At 39.4% G+C, this 20,167-nt stretch overlaps 1 long non-coding RNA gene across 1 annotated transcript; it reads left to right on the top strand.

The window, feature by feature from the left end:
• The first annotated feature begins 2,445 nt into the window (after positions 1-2,445).
• LOC113476844 lies at positions 2,446-19,010 on the top strand. The gene is made up of 4 exons (XR_003397794.1): positions 2,446-4,181; positions 7,563-7,626; positions 18,349-18,495; positions 18,859-19,010. It is a non-coding gene; the product is annotated as an uncharacterized LOC113476844 (long non-coding RNA).
• The last annotated feature ends 1,157 nt before the right edge of the window (positions 19,011-20,167 follow it).

Below are 20,167 nucleotides of genomic sequence, written 5' to 3'. Positions count from 1 at the left end.
TAAGAAGGCACGATGTAGAGATGTTCTTTATAAAAGCAGGTAGGGGGGAGATATTTTGTTCAAAATGGGTCATTGCAATAGGATCTCAGTACCGTGTGTTAGAACTAAAAAATTTTAGAAATACTCTACTGTTCCTATTGCTCACTACAGATTATAACACAAGTGGATTACTTTCACTCACAATTATATAGGTGACCCTTATCAGGTTTCTCTTTCATTTCCCACACAGGAATGTGGGAATAAATTTCTTGAATGTTCACAGTTGGGATTTTTAATTTCCAGTTCCCATAAATAGTTGCACTAATAAAGATGACACCATGATTACTCACCTTAAACATGGAGAAATTGTGAAGATGGCTGGAGTTCAATTCAGCAGAGTAAATACTTGTAATACAGCTAAATGTGGAATAAATTCTTCTTTAAAATTCTTCTGAAATATGTGCTTGCCTGAACACATATCAAATTTACATCTGAGATCAGAGAAAGACCCAAGAAAATGATGCCAGTCATATTCTTGGCAGCCATCAACAGGGTAATGCTGTCAAATATGGTATAAATTTCCTCTTAACACATTGTAAGTTCTGCTTATCTTGTCTCACCCACAGCCACGCAAACAGGAGGAGGTGGAGGCTGGTGACAGCTTGGTGACCAGACAGGATTAACAGGTGGCCCTTAAATACCCAGCAGCACTGAGTGTGTCGGAGGCCACATCCAAACAGCCCAAAACAAAGGAATAATCTCCACCAGGAAGAAACAAATGCAGGAGAGGACTCCTTCAGCTGATATAATAAACCAAAGAGTCACAAAATGGCAGGTATAATCCCATGTCCTTGGTGACTGTAGCATAAAGCACATCTGTGAGCAGGGGATCCAAAAAGGCATTGGCAAAACAACAGAGAAGGGAAGAAAAGCCAAGGAGTAGCATTCAAAAAAATGAAAGTTTGAAAGAGCTAGGTGGAGAATCAAGAAGACATTTGCTGTCATGATGGACACAGTTGGTGGCACCCTCTGGTAATAGCTCTTCATTCAGCAACAGTGTGGTTTAAGACCGTTTTGGGAGTCTCCACCTACCTTCTTCTCCTATTGCAATTTTTTCCCCACCACACCCTCACTTCTCCTGGCACTGTCACTTCTTGCAACCCAGATAGAGGAACTGCACCCACTTGAAAAATAAACAAGCATAAATAAAAGTGAAAAGAATGGCTGCTGTGGAAGAAAATAGGTGAAGGACTGAAGATTGCTCAAGATGGCACCATTGTTAGAAAGTGAACTTTGCCATTCTGTCCTGTGGACCTTCACAGTAACACCCCCTTCCAATACAGCTGCGCTCTGCTCTAATCTGAATAGGTGGAAGCAATCAAATAACTCACCCCTCCTACCTGCCCAGGGTCCCCTTCTCCCTCAGATGAGGGCAGGCTGGGCTCCTCAGGGAGCCTGGGGAGAGGGGCACCCACTACTCAGGCACCTGAGAGCGGCTCTGCTGGTTTCTTCCCCTCAGCCAGAAATCTGACTCAAAAAGCTAGAAAGGTTGATGCAGTAATCTGAGATTCCCCTCTGCACAGTGGCACTGCTTCACATGGGGAGATGAAAAGCAGCCACACCTTCCCACCCCCCCTTCCCAAGGCCACCTAACCAAGGATTGTTGTTAATATACTCTCTGGGGAAGTGGGATGCTTAAAAACACGTTTTGACGCCGAAATTACCTCAGTCACATTTTGGGAAGTGCCCTGTATGGCTGTTAAGGATTTGTGTGCAGCAAGAGCACCTCCACATGCAGTAACTCTTCCTGGTTTGGGGATTGTGCGTTGGCCAGATGCCATAACTGGTCGATGTTGTGAAAGGCCACAGAAGCCACAAAGCCCACCACTACCATTCATCCCACATCACAGCTAGAGGTGGGCTGTGTTACCCACTAGCAGGTCAGCATTACATGAAGTTCACCAAAGTCCTATTTTAAGCATCTTCACTCATATTTGGCCTCCAGTTCTTCAGAATATCTATATATGGCTTTAAGTTTCTTAGAAAATCCAAGCTTAATGCAGTCCTTCTGAGACGTACTCAGACAAACTCTGTGGATGTCCACTCTGTACCATGAGAGCTGCCCTGGGTCCCGACCTGGGCTATGTCTAGGTAGTATGGGACAGGCTGTCTGTAGACTGCGCTTCCAGATGGCCCTTCAGGGCAGGTGCAGGTGGTAAACATAGAAGGGCAATGCTGTTGAACACATGAATTTAACAGTGAAAGATTTTCTCCGTGTATTAAGTACTCTTGCTATGAACTGATTAGTTCAGACGTGCACACATACATATTTATGTGCACATGTGTATGCAAATATATATATATTTATACATATTTCATATTATATTAATTTCTTATGTACAATCTCTTTTCTAAACAGATAGTTGCACAGAAAAATACAGCAAAATTTGCTGGGTAAGTACTAGACCTGTCAGTGGACACAAACCAATATTTTTTATTACACAGAGGATTCATCTCATGTTACCATAGGTTCGAATCACACTTGAGAGCTCACATCTACCTGTTTGAACACATCCTAACTGGAAATGATTTACTACTAAAGAAAAGGATCACTCATTTTTTGTTGTGCCCCCACCTTGTTTGCAAGTTAATGCACAAGGCAGACCTTAGGCAGCCTTAATTTAGTTTGCTGTCTTAGCTCTTGAATCCCTCATCTGTACACTGCCATTCAGCACAGCAGGGGTGTCAGGTTTCCAGACCAGAACAACTCCAGTCCTTCTAATTATTGAATGAACTTTGTCTATTGCTTTCACTGTGGTAATGGAGCCCACAGGGAGCAATGATCAGGTCTGAGGTATAATGAAGGTCACTCTCATCAAGATACTTATTTCTTTAGATTAATAAGAAGGCAGAAAAACACCTATTCTGAGCTGTAAAAACACTTTGTTGTTGTATAAGTTACAACCAGCAGATTAAACTGTATCACATGAAGAAACAGTAAGAACTTCTCAAATGGAAAATGAAGAAAAATGCATCTTCTGCACTGCACGTTACTCATTAGACTCCCCAAAGTCTCATTTTACCACTAGTATATCCCTGCTGAGATGATTGGCATGCAACTAGTGGCGTGGGATAGCTGCTTAGAGTTTCCTAGGTTTCCCAGGTACAAGCATAGATAAGCAGCCACACAAGTTAGAAAGACAAACACAGGATAAAGAGAAAATCTTTGGGAATCACATTTGCTCTAGCTTAGTCAGGCGGGGTAGCTAAATCACCTACATAAAACATGGCTGCATTTGCTGTCTAGACAAAGTTAAGATAGCTGAAAAGGTAGTTTCTTTCTTAAGGAAGAGATGTGTTTGTGGAAGATACTGTTGAGATAACCCTGGTGGATGAAGTCTCCCCTTTACCCACAGAGTGGAGAGCACACATGGAGCAAGGGGCAATCCAGAGACTCCTGTGCTACGGGGGACCTCTACAGTCATAAACTCCAAGCTATGGGCTGTTAATCACAAAACCTAACAGGAATATTGGGGTAGGGAAAGAGATTGGGTTTTAAATACGGGGGGAAAATTCACAGAGAATGTTACATTTCGAATAGCTAAGACTAAGAAGCAGCTTCGTGTTAAGGATACATTCAACTTTAACCTTCAAATGCCTTCAAAAAACAGCAGGTCACACTGCCAGTTAGTGCTGCAAATCTAAGCACCATTTGTGGGACTATTGCAGCTGATACCAAGGTGACTTTTGTTTTAAGTCAATATGCTTTAACAAACTCCTCTAATGCAAACAAACAAACAAGAAAGCCAACCAACCACTAATAATCTCTGCAAGTAAAATGTCATTCCAAGAAAGTCAAAATGGTCTTTGTGAATGAAGTTTTCTTTAATAATATTAAAGACATAACATGCCTCTAAGGTTGGATATGAATGTGGCACATGGCCATAAAATTGATTCTGTTTTCTTTTGTTTTGGTTCTTCGGGGCTCTATATAATTATTCTTTCCTCTTACCCAGAATGAACGAGGACAAGGAAGTCCTTTGTACTTTCTAATTAATTGTAAAATACACAAGTAAAACCTGGCACAACCTTTCAATTCTTGGAGGCTCATAAATAAACTACAACTTCCCCACTGAAGGATTCACAGTAGCACTGAAGAATCTTTGAAGGACCAGGCTTTCTTCCAGAGAGGGTATCTCATGGTATATTTCCATCCCTGCATCTTTTTTTTTAAACAGTATTTGAACATGCTGAACTTTTTCTCTAGTATTCTAATATCAAGATACCAAACCTTACAGTGGCTTTTAAATTCCTTTTTTTTTTTTTTTTTTTCCTGTTACAAGGGGGTTTGAAGCTGGGTTTTTTGGTAGGTTTTTGTTTGTTTGGTTGGTTTTTTTTTAAACTGCTTGCCTCCTTGATTCCTAACCACAATCCTGTTGACACAACTTTTGGACAAGCATGTCTGAATGATTTCATAACTGTGACCAATTCTGATCTTCTGGACAACCTATTCTGGCTGTGCCATGCAAGCTGGGAATGTTTTCCTTGAATGTGTCTCCTAACACAAGCGTATCTGAGATTTTCTTTACAAAAAGCACACTTTCAAATTAACTTTTCTGCCTGGGATTTTGAGATAATTCTTGTCCTTTATTACTCACAAAGTTCTGAAGATTTGTTGTTTTACAGCTATAAATATAGGTGGCTTTTTTGCTTTTTTTTTAATGAAGCTCAGCTATTTTGTTTCCTTCTGGTGTCTCCCTTAACTATTTAAGATTTTCCTTTGAAGCCTTTTTTAAATGTGACAAGCATTGTTCTATCTTAGCAGTTCAGATCTTAAAGTAACATTTCAGTACTTTATCTTGCCACATATCTGTCATTCTTAATATGTAATGTATCCAAAATGAAAATAAATGCAACTCTCTTGAAAAACTCTGAACACCCTCCAGTCCTACTAATTTCAAGGGAACTCTAGCCTATTAACAGCTCTGAAGGCTGACTTCCCCATATTGACTAGTCTTGTTCATGTAGTCTTTTGCTCCTTTGAAAAGCACATAGCAAATGCCACCACTTGTGCCCAGCAAAATTTTTCCACAGTATTCTGTCTGACATCTGCTTCTGTTAAATAGGTTTAAAACTTTGCATTTATCTAGCAAAGTCCTGTTTATATCCTTTTTGTTTAAACTTCAGTTACTACTTCATGAAGTGCCTCCTATATGTAAAGGAGGGAATATTGTGCTCAGATTTGTGAAATGGACAACTGAATTATTATTTCTGCATATCCAAAATATTGTTCAGTAACTATATCAAAGTAGTGAAACAACATCTTTAAATTAATTTAAAAACCAATCTATTCTATTGATTGAAACACTGATATTTTTATCTATATAATTTTATGTTGCTATTGTTTCTACTGCATTTTGAGGTGCATAACTAACTCTTCAGTTTAAATGCACATTTCTGTTAGTATTAAAGAGACTTTGCCACATTGTAGTAACTGAAGTTCTGGTAATTTAAATATATAGCATTAAAAAAGGAAATACATGTCTTTCATGTTCTCCCTTTCTGTGCTACTGATATTAAATAGCCTCATAGTCTTCTTCCTACTACAAAAGACACATCAAAAACAACCAACTCAGTGAAGAGTTTTATTGGCCACAGTATCTTTACAGATTTGGACAAAAAAGAACTTGATATGATATGATTCTACACCGGAAAAATTCAGACTTGCAGCTATCTAGTGTTTCAGGACCGATGATGGGAGCTTTAGGGTCAAGATAACATAAGCAACTGTTGTCCTTTGACCAAGCTTTCAACTTATGCCTGCTCTATGTTCTTCCACCTTGACTACTACCAATGGAACAAGATAAAAGAACATCTTTTCAAATAAAAATGAATGTTTGTAAAGTGTATCGCTGGAGTTGAATACTTAGTAAAACTTCTGACCTTCAGTCCAGCTGAATTCAAAACACAAAGGCAGCTTTGAAATGCTGCAAATTGGGCCCAGCTGACATTTAAACATCAATAAACGTGTCCACACCCAAATATCGATGCATCAGAAGTGGGACTATTGATTTTTTCCAACAACATGTTTCAGCCATCTGCTTTCCTTTGCCTAGTTTTACTTCTGTCAGTTCTTACGAGGAATAGACTTTAGTTGGGGGTTCATGTACAATGAAACCTCTCATTTGAAATAAAAATGTACAAAATAACAGTGTTTGCCTGAAACCAGTGCCCAGGCCTTGTACCAGTGTACTGTTAGCTCTGCTCACCCAGCCCCTGCTAACAGCGGTGTTCTATTAAAGAGATGTTGCCTGTAAAACCACTGCATGGAGGACCCTTGCCCTGAGGGACAGCTAGGGTTCAACCGATAAACTGCTGAGATCCTGGAATTCCTGTTTTCATGCTTTCGGGATCCTTGGAGTAATACCAACACATGGCTTAGCCTGGGCTTTTGTCCACAGAACTCCCCAAGACGTCATTTTGGAGAGACCGCTCTTCCTCACCCCTCCGCCAAGAACAAGCAGGATACCTTAAAGCAACTTGGCTCACACTCACTCATTGTCATATTAGAAAGGAAAACTCTCCTGGACAGATACAACTATGAGTTTCATCAAAATGTCCTTCTTGCCCTCACTCAGGTATTCAATCCCTCTCCTCTCTCTTCAGGTCTGGTCACTCTGCTCCCCATGGCAGAGGGTTTCAAAGCTGAGGACAGAGGCTGCCAAAAAAAACATGAGGATTCCACTTGAATGATCTCTGAATTAGGCAAAAGCTCAGGCCCAAGTCAAATACAAACTCACAGACATAGCTATATTTTTCTCTTGTTCCCTCCAAGTATGTAATTCTTTCTACAATTTTTAAACTTTCTAGGTGTATCTATGGAAAGGAAAACTGAAAAGCAGGAGGGCAATAAGACAAGGACCTTGTGTTGTAGGTCTGAAGAAAAAAGCCAGGATGTATGGGAGGGGGAGCATACTGCAGGTACTAATATTATTCTGCCAGTACAAGCAGGTGGGGAGCTGTGAGGGAACATTTATTTGGCCGAGATTTCTAAAATGTGTTTTGTTTATTAACACTAAATTAACTCTTTATTTGTTATTTGGGCTTGGGTTTTGGTTTTGGGTTTGTTGGGGGATTTTTTTTTGATAGTGGAGTTATAACTTACTCTGGCTTCTTTAGCTCTGAACGCTGGCAACCTGGCTGGCCATATGGCACTTGAGAACACTTCTGCTTAGCTCCCCTTGTGTCCTTCCACTTTGCATTCAGCTATATCCAGGTGTTCTGCAAAGACAGAGGCAGATCATTGTCCCCATTTTATGAATGAGGAACCTGAGACAGAGATCGCAGGGTTTGTTTGGTCTTTCTTGGGACACAGATCCAAGAATAGAGCAGCCGACCCCTTGGCACACTCCTGGCTGGAAGAGCACATTGCCTGGGATGGCATGGTGAATAGCACAGGTGTGGGGGACCCGAAGGTAGGCACAAGCTGTTCCGTTTAGATGATTATCAGGTTTTAAGTGCATCCTCCACTTTGCATTTGAAAAACTAACTGATTGTGCTATTATGTTTCTCCTCACTTCCAGATGCAACTAGATGGAGTCTGCTCACACCAGAGACCAAGGGGCACAGTCTTCCCAAATCCTTAATGTAGGTACTTTTCATGTAAAGGAAAAAAAAAAAAACCTGACTGATTTTTTAAAAAAGAACAAAGATGTCCTCTAATTAAAACAGGTATCAAAAAATGGACAGAAACTTTCAGTGGATGAAATCAGGTAGAAAAACAACAGAAAGAAAAAATGAAGCCTACTTTTAAATCTTTGAGACCTGTGATGTAAAGAGCCATTTGAAGTTAATGGTGACCCTGGTGAGAAGGCTTCACTCCCTGATCTCCAGCTCCATTTGTAATGTATTGTCCTAAGCCATTTCATCTGAAGAATGATTTAAAGAATAAACACATCCATAGCTTTTGCTGTTATGGCCCAGTATATTTAGTCAAAGAAATTGGGTCAGTGTACTTTTTATTTTCTTTCCATTCTACTAACCCAACAGGATACTGGCCAAATTCCAAGCATGCTGTGTCCCATTCCTGATTTCATAGACACTGAAAAAAATAACAGCAATGAAAAAATGGACTGTGGATGGCTCAGCTGACACAGCCATGGGCAGGAAATGGTTGTTGCAGCATATTATCCACAAAGCTAGCCAGACTGTAGGTTTTGTTATTTTACATTTCACCCTGCCAACCATGTCTATTGGTTGTTGCAATCAGAGCTGCTGCTACTGCTGCAGGGTAGAAAGCAAAAAATAAAATAACAAAGATGGAACAGCAGAAGCAATGGTTTGTGCTGTGAATATACACAGTGAAGCACTGTAGACATAACCTGTTACTAGCTTGATTAATTAATTGGTCTGATACTTACTTCATTGTACCTTGTGAATGGACTAGGTTATGTTCATTAAATTTGGTCGTTTGGAGATATGAATGCTTTGTGAAATAAAATAGCTTGTGAAAGGGACACTCTAAGGTGTCTTTTTGGTGTATGGAGGGAGGGGAGAAGGGACTATGGTTATATGCATGTGTACAGATATATATATGTATGCATCCATATTATGCATGTATATTCATATATATAGGATTAACAGCTCCTGAAATCTAAAAGCATTTTCCAAACACTTGAGAGCTGTCTTCTTTCCTTAGTCATCTTAATATGATTATATACCTAAGCACTCTCACTATAGAGGAGGAAGATTTGTACACCTACTCTTGGCATAATGATAATATGCATAGAGGGTGTTGAATAAAAAAAATTAAGAACTAGTTAGCTTCACCATATGATTCCTGAATGAAACCAAATGTGCCTTGTAATGTCTAATCCCTTAGAACAATTTATCTACAAAGGGAATATCTTTTAAAAAACCTTCCTTGTTCCTCAGTTGTTGGGTTTTTCTTGGTTTTGGGTTTTGTTGCTGGGGTTTTTTTTGCCAGTCTGGACAAAGAGGACAGAGAAGTTAACAGTGTATTGTGTTGAGTGTCTGTGTGTGTATGTTTGTATACTTATGCATGTAAGGAGAGAAAGGGATAAAAACAATGAGAAGATTTCAAACGGCTTGGAAATTTGAGAAAGATTCAAAGAACATCAGATGCTGCATACGGCCCCATAGCCTCAGGTGTTCAGATTGCCACAGCAGCCTCCAATACACCCATTTAACCCAGGAAGGCAGCACCCAGTAGGACTGGGACGATAGCAATACTCAGTTTATGCACAATGCTAAACATCAAGACTCAAGTTTAACTTTCTGTAGGAGCATGATGTCTCCAGCTATTGCTTGCTGTATTAGTTAAATGATAATCTGCCCTCATTAAGTGTGGAGCAACCTCATCTTTCACTGAAGCAGCAAACAATCCAGGGATTTTCTTAGCACTCCTATCAAAAGGTAAGTAACATCATTACTTTAGTAAAACTGAGGTGCTGAGAAATCCCTAAGTAAATCACTGACACAGCTGGGAATAAAAGCTGGACTCCCTAATTCCCAGGCTTGTACATTAACCAGTAGAAAAATCATCCTCTTTTAGCCCGTAGGGAAAGACAGCTGAATTCCCATGGTGAGGCAGGGAATGCCACAATTATTCCATATAATCCTACAACTATAAACCACTGGTTTTAGTAAGGGTATACAATAAATCCTATTGTAATACACACAATATGTGAAAACCAAGCCATGATTAAATAAGGAAATCAAAACAACATGGTCCATTGTTAATGGACTAAAACTGTTAATAGTCTATTCGCACTTATCAGAAGAGTGTCAGAGAGCAATCACATTCTAGAAAAGCTTGCTATGGACCATTGCACAATCATTAACAGAGATATACCTTCAGTCCCCCACAAGAGAAGCACTATCTTATCAGAGGTAAACTCAAATAAAAAATGTTTGTGGACTGTAACCGTTGAAATCTGCCAGGTAATACAGAAAATAATTTTGGGATTAATTTTCTTGATTCCTGCTTACTCTTTCCTCCTGGAATAGATGAATATTCTGCATGACTAAAAGTATCAGGATGTGTCTTCAGAATGCACTGTCTGAGGTCAGGATGGTTTTGGCAGAATTTGGAATACAACCCTAATCCCTCAAATCCCGGAACTCTCTCATCAAGTGAAGAATTGCAATCGGGGCCTTGCAGCAGTAATCAAACAGAAGTGATTGTCATGAGGACAGGGCACATGGAAAAGTAAGAGAAAATTAGATAGGACTTAGGACAAGTAAGAGATAAAGAGGTGTTGTTGAATAAAACCGGTAGCAAGAATTCCTGACCTATTTATGACAATTTGATTAAGAAGGTGAGAAGTAACTACCAAAGTAGGGAGATGATAGCTAACAACTGATTATGGGAGGGTAAGCGTTGACACCGCATGACTCTGCAGTGGAGTACACTCGGTGGAACTTTGCTCTATTTTAAAAAGCAGCAGTTTTTTCCTAGGTTGTTTGGGGTTGTTTTACTCTTTTTCCCGTTGGACATGTCAAAAGAGTGATTCTACTACCCACCTTTATAAAAGTACTGACATTTGGAAGCATACCCAGGCACTGAAAGAGGCAGGCTTGGTGCTTTTAGCTCAGCACCCTCAGCATAAAGGTCACAGCCCGCAGCATCACCCAAGTAGAGAAGGTGATACGCAAGGTCAGGGCAACTCAGTCACCTAGCTCAGAGCTTGCGTGCAGCTGAACTGTCATTCACCCCTTATCAGTGTCTGCTCCAGAAGTCCAATGTTGAGGTCAATTAAAGGGCAGCATGGGAAGTTAACACTCACCAAATCAAGGGCTACACAATGGCTAAGTTTGGAATTAATGGAGGTCTGAGGTTTTTCTGAGTTACCAGTCATTTTAGCCTGATGCAGACAGTAACTCATAGGAAAGAAAAGAGGTAGCTGGTAAGCCTGCCTACACTAGATGGTTTACAAGGAATTTCACTTGGGTTTTACATCAGCATCATAACAGAGCTTTCCCCACTCACTTGTAAAGAAACCAAGCGTTGTGCGACTGTATCCAGGAAAAACAAAGCTGCTTGAGTCAAGAAGCCACGAGTAAAAATTCAAGTTGCAAATTAACTGAGTGTCTGATATTACATGCTGAAATCAGTTATCTGTAAAGAAATCCGGACAGTCCTTCAAAAGTGTGACCTGAATTTTATTTCTTACCTTCAATATGCTATAAACCACTTCCTTCCAAACGGAGTACATACTTAAATAATCACACTTAATTTTGTATTTTCACAAAATCAAAAAAAGGAATTACTAAGGTTCAACATGTTCAAAAGAAGTGACTCTTCACAGTCTGTCAATTACAGCTATAACAAGGAACTTCCAAAAATAGTTATTCAGAGGTGAATGGAGGATGTATTTCTGTGGTGAGCAAAGTGATTTTCATTACAGCTCTTGCCTTTTTCAGAAGAGTAAAATATTCACTGAAAACACAGATTTCCCCTCCTTTTGGGGTTTTGTGGGTTTTTGTACAAACACATTTCTTGGAAAATGTTCCTGGGTCACAAAAATTTCAGCAACACAGTCACGATTTATTTTCAATTGTCAGTAGATAAGTAGAAACTACAGGACAGCTTTTTGGTGCGTTTTTGAGTTACAGAATAGGTTGCAGGGAATCAGACACATGATTTAACATATGTTAGATCCTGCAGACAGATTTGAGTTTAGCAGTAAGCATGTGGCTAGTCTAATTTAGAGCAATTATAAAATTAGGCAAGACTATTTGCAGGATTGGGTAAGAGATTCATTTTTAGACTCACAGCATTTGAAGAATCTGATCGGTTCTTTGTTTTTGAAGGATAATTCCCTTCTTTTTGTGGCTCTAACAAGCTTACACCAACCAGTTCCTCAGTGTCAAAGATAAGTGTCCATTCAGAACAACAGCTTGGGCTCCTTCACTCCTCTGAGTAGTGTCATAGCAGTAGATACATTGCCAGTAGTGAGCCATGGACATCCGTTTTCAACCAGATCCGTGTTTTATACTCTGTGTCCTCTGATACACCTGACCAGACACCTCACCTTGGTAGCACTGCCTCTGATGGAAAAAAACCTCTCTTTATGCTTCTGCATTAAGACATTGACCCTTAATAGATATCTGAACAATTAAGTGGTTTTTGTTTATCCCTTGTAATATCTTAACTGCCTTGGTACTTTGTCTGAGAAACCTTCCACTGATTTCAAAGGGATTGGTATTCTATTCTACATATTTGAAATTGTTTATTGAGTACTCACTGGGTTTATCTAAAAAGCACAGGAAAGGGTGACACAGCATAAACTGCCAATACTACACAGATAACCTTAGCTTGACCTTGGATAGTAGTCTATCTCAGAGAATTTTACAGGCTGAGATTGCCAAATAAAGATATGCTTTTAATAAAAAAAAAATATTAATATAAGTTTTTTTCTCCTTTCTGTCCACAGAATATACATTGAAACTAGACTCGGAATACTTTATCTTGACCTTTTACAAATCTACACCACAACAGCATATAAAGGCTTCATCTCATGTGGAACTGGGACTTAATATTTAGCAAGCCTTTCATATATAAGATAGAATTTAACCATGAAAAAACACATATAATGTAGCATTTTTGCCAGCAAGATATTTTATCACCTTCTCTTGAAGCTCAGAATATAGAAGTGACAAGGTGAAAGGGCAACCGATAGCCATCTTTACCGCAGAATTCTTCAATGCAATGATGCTTTATCTTAGATGGTTTATTCTAAAAGAGAAGTCCAGAAAAATACTATGCAGACTTTGCATGAAAAGTCTGTGCCTTTCTGATTTTTTTTCCAGTTTAAGATTCTTCTTCCTTAGAGGCATCAGGAATGAGTTGTTGCTGGTGTACAGGAAGAAAAGATTTTGTTGCTGAGCTCAAGTTCCATTTCACACTGCTACAAGCATTGCCCACTCTTTCTGAATCATAAAGCACGACAACCCCAATTAGCTAGCATGAAGTTTCTTTATGAATAGGGTTTAATCCCCAGTGAAATGTCCATAACTTCTTTGACTCATCAAACCCTTTTTTATCAATTATCACTTCATGGAACAAACATTTTCTGGGCTTTTACACTTACTTACATTTCAAAATTGCCTCAGGAAAGTTAAAAATGTCATGAGTTAATCTATAATAAACCCACAGCTTTGTATCTGACAAGGCATGATAACTCGTTGCTGTAAATGAAACTCCAACTAGCATGCTCAAAAAAACATGCCTGCTAAAAGAACATTAAATTTTCACCACATGCTTATACTGGTTCCATACCATTGCATAATTTTTCTTCTGCTTCCAAATGTTTACATTCTCTAAACTTCCCTCATCTTTTTCTGCATGGTATTTTTCCCCAGATCAGTTTCTTGAACAAGTTCTCCCTCACCATAGCACTTACACTAGCATGAAGAAAGAAGCAGCACAGGCAAGGGAAAAAATGGGCAAGAGCATTCCCTTAACAGAAATACATGTCTAACACAGATTGAGTGATTACCTGATTAAGAAAATACTTGTAAAACATCAAAATACAACGTTCTCAGGTCAGAAGTAAACACTGGATCTTCAGAATTAGGCAAACGTGCATTAAAATACAGTTACTCCATTTAATACAAGTAGTGCTAATATGTTTCTAGTTGGTAATGTATTTTTCCTGGTAAAGTCTAATAATTTTGGCATTAAGAGATGGACCTAAATATAGCTTCTGCAATTCAATAATGTTCGTGTTTAGAAATTGTTTCCCATTGAATTTGAATTTGCCAGACTGCTGAAAGACAAGCTGAAAGTAAATGTAGCCTGTGTGCTGGTTTTAGCTTGGTTTTCTCCCCGGACTCACACTGGCAAACCCTACAGCAAAGCCAGTTTGTTGGGTTTTCCCCCTGGGCAATCAGGACAAGGACTGGCAAGGCAAAAGGGTGTATAGCAAAATACCATGGAGAGGGCTGAGGATAATGAAACCCAAATGTCCTAAAAGTACCAGGGTTTTTTAGTATCCATGTGGAGAAGTTTGCAGTTTTTAGTGTTCAGCAAGCAGATGAATCACCTAAGAATACACAACGATGGGTTTATCAGCTGAGCTAAAAAGCTGAATATCCAGGGATAGACATTGTAACAATCCCTGACATACCTGGTTAGATGACTCTGCTACTGCCTGAATGTAGAGCCCTGCTATGTCCCATGATCTGGGCTGATATAAATACAGACATGCTCAAGCATTTGATAGGGCTCTTTTTCATTTTTTATAGCATTACTGGAACCTTCCCGAGAGTCCGGAAACAGCATTTGTTGGAGAACAAGGCTCATTAAAATAAATGACATTGTTGCTGCTTCCTCAGATAACTTTGCTCCTGTCTCAGCAGAGGTAGACTGGTTCTATTACTGGGAAACAGTCTCTGTTGCCAGTTCTGTGGTAGAGGAATGGCATTCTAAATTTAAAAATCCTTTTCTATTGATCCATGTTTATCACATAATACTACGCTGGCTTGCATTAAACAGCAGAGATACATTTTCATCCCTATGAAGGGAATTAAATGCCCAATTCTTATTATTGTTAATAGTTGTGTGCCTAATGCCCAGCGTGCCTGCCTGCAAACATACCCCCTTAATTGCCTAATGTGCAGTCTTGAGAGAAGCAGATTATTCAGCTTTATGTTTCTGCATTTGCAAATATACCAAGGAACTGGTAGCTGTGGCACAAAGAACGGATTTGTCAATTTGTTTATTTTCAAAACAGGACAGCACAGGGACTTTGTTCTAGCAACTCTTGGCTATAACGCTGTGAAATTCTAAAAAAAAATGAAGTATTTTAACATATGGATTTCTACAGTGTGGGAAGGTTTTGCTTTGCATTCAGGACTCTTTCCAATTAAACTGAACCTTAGCTCAGCCCATTTAAAATGCATATAAACTGTACTTATGGGTTTCCAGTTATGTTTACCCTCCTTCTGAAAGATACCACAAAGGGCATGACCAGAAATGCAGAAATGTTTTAACCCTGAAGTTTACAGCTGGGTTTCCATTGTTTTATTTGTTTGGATATAAAAATGTAGATCCCTAAAGACAGTATTTACCACTGTTTTTCAAAACAGTTGAGAGAGTTGTACATGAAAAGGGTACACTGAAAAGCATACATTCCAAACAATGATTTCTATTCAGCATTAAATTAAGTTGAAAACAGTTTTGACCATGTTGAGTAGTCCATAGAAAGCTTCATTACCTTCAACAGGACTAAACATGGTGTCACATTACTTCCCACAATGACAATGTGAGTTGCATTAAGTGAAACATGCTATTTAGATTTGTATACATGCAAACACACTCCAAGTTGGAAATAAATCTGAAAATTTAATGCATGTGATTTCATAGTGACCATATCTATTTTGGAATCCAAAGTTTATTGGATCCACTGTATTCTCAGTAAAATCCTGTGGCTGAAGTTCTGTTGTAAAATAATAAAGACATTTCAAATAGGTTTCTCACAGAAGCTGTCACAAGATTCATTTAGTGCAGATCAATCTGTCCACATTATCTGTGTTCACACATTCCAGCCACCTCCATTGTCAGAGGGAAAAAAACACAGCCCAGAAAAACATCTAAACAAATAAATAAATCCCTTTTCCTGTGCTTTGACAAAAGCAGAACTATTTCCTCCCAGAGAAGCCACAGAAAAGTAGGTGGCTAATGGAAGAAGGGTATGTCAGCCAGAAGTCTCAAGGGTGACAAGGGTGACAAGTCACTTCCTCAGAGGTAGGCAGAGCTATATCCTGAAACTTTTGGTGTCTCTAAAACAGTTCTTCTATGCTTTCATCTGGGGGGGAGTGTTTTACACAAGGAGTCCCCCTGGATGTCTCAAGTCATCTCTCATTGAATTCTGCCTAGGAAAGTGGCCCTTGGCTGTGTTCTCTCCTGTTGCTTCTGTCTGTTCACCTCCATGCAAAAACATACACCCCACAGCTCACAGCATCACCACTGTTAGGTGGAAAGGAGACCATTGTTAGCTGCCTCATGTCATCAGGGCTGAGGCAGACCAGAGATTCACAACCCCTCACGTCTCCCATTTGCTTGAATATTTCTCTCATCTCTCAGGCAGGGTGATAGCATACTGAGAAATAAACCTCTTTACTCTGCCATATCCCTGTAAGTGAGATATCCTCATTAGCAACTGCATGAAGCAGTCAGTCAAAGTTTTCCCAAATGCTTCTTAGCATCAGCTAAGTCACATAATATTAATACCACCAATGTCTGCTACACCTCTATGGGATTTTAGTAAGGAGCGAATGTTATTAGAGGAGATAGTGTGGCTTTCCCTTCATTTCTTCTTACACTATATTTGTTAAACAAGAAGCAGTTCTTCAAGTCATGCCAATCAAGTATGGCTATCTAGGACCTAATGTTCACCATGAGATGCAGAAATCCAGTCCCTAAAAAGCCAGCTGGGTGCCTGTGGGTGGTGTAATGGTACCAGGAACCTTTCCAGGTCTTTAGTTACAAACCAGCCCTGGCTGGCACTGGCAAAAAAATGGTACCATTACCTCTATTAAGTGAGTTGGCACTTTCTCTCCACTGTCCACAACAGAAAAATCATTATCCCTGCTGGCATTCATTAGAGCCATTATTGCCTTCCACATTGTGAAGTCCCAGGTTTTCGAGGTCCCATAAGACCCATGCATTTCTCAGGAATGCCCTAGCTTCATTGGTACATCTGGAAGAGTGGAAAGGGGGAAGCACAAGATAAGGCAACGCATCTCCGTGTGAAAACAAATTTATTCCGTGGCATAGGCAGGAGCGAGCCGACTCAAAGCTGCACGAGCAAAAGCTGAAGACCCCTCTAAGCTCCCCGTACTACTCTACCTCCAGCAGGATACAAAGTGATAATTTATCCAAACATTGAGACAGAGTTCCTCAGCTAGCATAAACAGGAGTTTACCCATTGGCTCTGGCCCTCCTGAGAACAAACTCCCATTGACTGATAAGTGATCCCGAGGATAAGGCACTATTGTTGGGTTGTTTCTAAGAGCTTGGCCTTCATAAACTAATCCTTTCATGGGTGCCATAGGCACCACATTCTAAAGCACTAAATTCACTTGAGAAATCCCACAATTAGGAAGGCAAATTGACTCACCAATTTTGTCTGTAAAGGTTTTATTTTATCAACCTATATTTAAGAGGGTGTAAATCTAGGCACGATATGATTAGCAGTACACAGATAGGTGAAGTGGAGGCGGGGCTACCCCAATGTATTTTCAGATCAAATCTTCAAAGAAATTCCACGTGCTCAAGGGCAATTATAGTCATGCAACTGTAGGTGACTGAAACCCATGACTAATAAAAATTAAACTGGCCCAAAATTAATCATATGCAGCAGGAACAATTTGATTCAGCCAGATTAGCTACTAAAATGCCTCTAGAGGATTGGATTAGCAGAAGATATACCCTTCTATCTCAAGGCTCAGGGAACAATATCTTACAAAGGCAAATTAACAATAGAATACATTAGCTAGTCCTCTCTTGATCTCCACAATGAAGAAAGCAGGGGAAAATATGACTGTCAGGCAGTTCCTGCATTTTTGGTTCCTCCAATGTTACTGCAACAGATCCAGCAGTGCATGGTTGATGGCAGACTGGGCAGTAAGCAAGAAATCGTCCAGCAGTAAGTACAGCACCCCAATTTTGCATCATTTCACAGTAAAAAATTGGATAGTCAGGGCAGACTTCTAGTATTCAGTATAAGGATGGTTAGATCAAGGAGATGGGCCAGAACTAAATGATCTTCTCAGATTCCCTCCAACCTTCTCTTCCATCGCCTGAGCAAGCAGTGGCCTAACAGACCAGCTGGCTAGGCATACGTGGTGGTATGAGTGCTAAACCACTGGGTGGCTTACTGAACCAAATGGCATGTTCAGGCTGACTGAGTTTGATGAAGAAAACTTTCTCTTGTACGTAAGACCTCACTTGCAGACTTGCTGTTCATACAGACAGCCTGTTCTTAAGGGTGGCTGCACAGCATCCCTCAAAACACACCAGGAAGATGTGACCAGCACTGTCATGGTTTCCACTGCCAGCACCAGAGCTACACATAGAGCAATGATCTATCTTTCCTCAGTCTCTTATGTGCCCTTACTGTTTCCAATACAAGCAGCAAAGGAACAAGGGAATAAGCAAGGAAGTGATGTGCAAAGATAAAATGCTGTAAATATAGTTCCTTTTCTGACTTTCTTTTTACATAATGTTGTTCAGTCTGTATGGAACTCAAGCATACCATCCATAGCATCTCATACTTATTTACAAGGTTAACGCAACTTGAGTAGACCAACTTCACATTGTTCAATGTCCTTATTTCACAGATACAGAGACGTGCTCAACTGGCTGCTGGAAACCTGCTCTAATGGCAGGACCCCAATATCTGGGAACTTCTGTGTTCTTCCAAAGTGGTATGAAGAAGGTGTAACAGACACCACGATACTCTTCCAGTGTGTTCAGGCATATTGCAGGTGGGCTGACGGTTGCATTTTGTGAACTACTGCCCAATGAAATAGTCCATTCTAGTTTAATTTACAGAAGACCAAGAGACACAATGGAAAAGAAAAACAGCTTAGATGTCTTTACTACCCATTTCCCATCCCTGAACCTAGGATTAGACATTCACAAGTTCTTGTTTTGGTTTTCCTTTCCATAAAGTTTTGTTGGTTCAATAAGTAGAATAAGTATAATCAAATCATAAAATTAAAAAAAATTAAGAAGGCTTGTTGGTAACTTCAGAAGTAGATAGGGCTAACCCTTGCATATCTAGACCTAAGGATTAGCCTACACATCTCCAAAAGTACCTTAAAAGACTTCCTTCTCTATTCTCCCAGGCAAAGGTACACAGCTGAATTTCCATCAGAGTGAATGGCACTGTCCTCCTGGCTAACTTCTAAATACGGAAGAAGCATAATCTTGATCTCCCATGGTTTGTTCTGGATTTGCATTTATATGTAGGGACCACCACTGCCATGCTGTATCTTGTAAATAAATACTTGCACAGAATAATTCCCTCCACTAGTAAACGGTGTGGTTCTGATAATTTTTTGAATGGTCTGTAACCATCAGTCATTCAACTGTCCATGGAGCTAATCAGCCAAAAAGAAAAAAAAAAAAAAAAGAAAAAAAAAAAAAAAGAGAGAGAGAAAAAAAGACACATTTTCTTTAAGGCTGCACTGCCAAGATGAAAATTTTGCTTTAAATAGGCAAAATATGTATTCAGTTTTCTCAACAGCTGGATCTAGCACTGCATAGGAATTTCCCCAGCATCTGATATAGACTAGAAATATAACACCATCCCAACTTTCCAGCTCACTCAAGTTTTTTAGTCCATTCACCCATACAGGAATGACATCAGTCTCACTATCCCCACAGTTCTCAAATGCTAGTTAGGAACTGTAACTCTAACAAAACTGTTTTGTAATGTAGCTGGCTATGTTACACAGTGGCTGGTCACTGTGCTGGAAGCTGTTTTTAAATTTGATCCTAACATGGATTGACTGAATTTACCTAGAATATGGACAGGACCTCATTTATCTGAACTCTGATTTATAGTAAATAGAAAGAATTCAGATTTAATTTATATAACTCCCTGAAGATGCATAGAATGAATAAATGCACTCACCTGTTCCTATTCCCTTTTATAAACGTAAGCAAAGATGATCTCTCCAAGAATATTTATTGGAAAGCCTGGGGAAGAAAATAGAAGAACTGATATGTGTGGATGATTTTTTAATGTTGGGGAGGCATTTAGCTCGAGCAGTAAACACTTTTATTTTTATGAATAGTATTATTAAAGATATTTCATGACATTAAGAAAGCTTCATTATTATAGTTTTCCTTGAAGTCACTATTGAGTCAAATATAGCTGCAAAACCTTCAGTGTGTTTGGTACTTATGTTTGAATCATCTTTTAAATTTTTCATAAATCACAATCCAAAGAGAGTAAAAAAGATGAAGTCCCTATAAAAATCATGTCAATTAAAATAATCTTTTTTTTTAATCATCTTTCTATGCAAATCAAAATATGTTCAGTGGGACATGAGCTCTGTCTTGTCCCATTACAGGAATTTTTAGACAAGATTCTAAGCCTTCAGTCACCACATTTGAAATACATTTAGAATGTTGATGGTATGCAGCACT

The sequence above is a fragment of the Athene cunicularia genome (genome assembly GCF_003259725.1).
Source record: "Athene cunicularia isolate RWA chromosome 2 unlocalized genomic scaffold, athCun1 chr2_part1, whole genome shotgun sequence".
NCBI lineage: Eukaryota > Metazoa > Chordata > Aves > Strigiformes > Strigidae > Athene > Athene cunicularia.
Note: the sequence above shows the minus strand (reverse complement) of the source record. Positions and strands in the feature narration are given on the sequence as shown.